Source organism: Colossoma macropomum, unplaced genomic scaffold (assembly GCF_904425465.1).
Source record: "Colossoma macropomum unplaced genomic scaffold, Colossoma_macropomum, whole genome shotgun sequence".
Lineage (NCBI taxonomy): Eukaryota > Metazoa > Chordata > Actinopteri > Characiformes > Serrasalmidae > Colossoma > Colossoma macropomum.
The window spans coordinates 16,846,725-16,848,993 of NW_023494797.1; positions in this window are offsets into that span (position 1 = coordinate 16,846,725).

Consider the following 2,269-nt stretch of genomic DNA (forward strand, 5'->3'; position numbering starts at 1 on the left):
TAGGTGCACTTTGTAGTTCTACAGTTACAGACTGTAGTCCATCTGTTTCTCTGATACTTTGTTAGCCCCCTTTTACCCTGTTCTTCAGTGCTCAGGACCCCCATGGACCCTAACAGAGCAGGTACTATTTGGGTGGTGGATCATTCTCAGCACTGCAGTAACACTGACGTGGTGGTGGTGTGTTAGTGTGTGTTGTGCTGGTCTGAGTGGATCAGACACAGCAGTGCTGCTGGAGTTTTTAAACACCTCAGTGTCACTGCTGGACTGAGAATAGTCCACCAACCAAAAATATCCAGCCAACAGTGTCCTGTGGGCAGCGTCCTGTGACCACTGATGAAGGACTAGAGGATGACCAACACAAACTGTGCAGCAGCAGATGAGCTATCGTCTCTGACTTTACATCTACAAGGTGGACTGACAAGGTAGGAGTGTCTAATAGAGTGGACAGTGAGTGGACACAGTGTTTAAAAACTCCAGCAGCACTGCTGTGTCTGATCCACTCGTACCAGCACAACACACACTAACGCACCACCACCACGTCAGTGTTACTGCAGTGCTGAGAATGATCCACCACCCAAATAGTACCTGCTCTGTTAGGGGCCATGGGGGTCCTGAGCACTGAAGAACAGGGTAAAAGGGGGCTAACAAAGTATGCAGAGAAAAAAATCAGTAGGTGACTTTTCCTCCTCTTCCTGGTGGGAATAAGCTTCCGTAAATATTTGAGCATAATGATGTGAGCTGGAGAAGGTGAGGTCTGTGTATTTTGGGCTTTTCAGAAGGGGGACACAGTTCTGCTCGGTCTTTGTGTAAAGATGTCACTGTGAAGTCGTACGTGTCTCTTGGTGTTTTGTACTGTGGGAGATCGTCTCTTAAATGGTCTCCATGTTTCAGTTTAGTGCTGTTTAAATGACGTTAAAGCTTCGGTAATGTAAGCATTAAGGATCACTTGAGAGCTGGTCCCTATCCACTTAGCCAGCCTGTCTCATGGCTCTCATTAAGTCTGTCTTGTGACCAGTTGTCCTCATCGAGGGCCTTTATTTGGTCTCTCTGACTCACTGAAAGGTGCTCATACGTTTGTAGAAACAGTGCACTGATGTTTCATTATGCACACCGTCCCTTTCAAAGCCATTCATTCCGGTTTTGTTCTCTTTTTCATTTGAAAGCAGCTGCCTTTTACATTTGGACGCATAAAAACGGTCCAAAATTACTTGAAATTCTCTTTAGATAACGTACATTAATGTTGAAGGGGAATTCCACCAATTTTTCAAAATACCTATATATAATTCAGGGGTTGAGTAAACAAAGTCAGAGTGGTTTGATATGAAATGGCTCACTGTAACAGACACAGATTTCTTTAAAGTGGTGGTGATGGGAACCAGGGGTCACCATGTCCATAATGTGAATAAAGCCATTTTGCAGTCCAACTGTTCAGTATAACATGAGGTACCTTTTTTGAGCCATTAAACTCTTCAGACGTCTGGTTCCCATCACCACCACTGTGAACAAGTCTGGCTCGGTAAGCTTCTCCAGAACGGAGCATTTCACACCAAACCACTCTGAATGACTGTTTACATCTTGACCATTTAAATATCCAGTATTTTTTGATAAAGATCATTGGAATTCAGCTTTAAGAATGGATTTGGTTTGGTTTGTTTTTCTCCTGTGAAGACATTTCAGAGATCTGAGGCTTTTTTTTTGACAGCGATGATATCGGAAATCGGTGTTAGAAGGCTTATAGAGAATGATCAGTTTGGTGAATATTTGTGTGTATATATATATTCTACCAGCGTCCCAAAGCTGTTAGCATAGCAGTGGTCATTGTTGGCTCTGAAGGGTAAATGCTGTTGCTGTAATGGGACCTGCTGTGCTTTAATGACTCCAGCTCTCAGCTGCAGAATGGAACGAGATCTTGGAATTAATTGAATTAGTATACAGCATGTGCTCTAATTTTCCTGCTCTTTCTCTCCTCTTTTATTCTCTTTCCCAAATGTGCAGCTTGTGCGACTAAACTATTCTTGTGGAACTGCATGCATGGTTTTATATTTGTGATATATATGTACATAAATACAATAAATCTGTATAATTTGTATGAAGGAAACTAGTGAGCAGATTTCTCAGTGATATTAATTAAAAAAACTCCAGATAAAACATTTTCGGTGTTATGGCTGGGTGTTACAATTGTTCTGATATTGATATCAATACCAATACCTTCATTTCAATACTGATTCCTGAACTTCTTTTGAATTCCAAGCCAAAAGTGGGTGTGGCT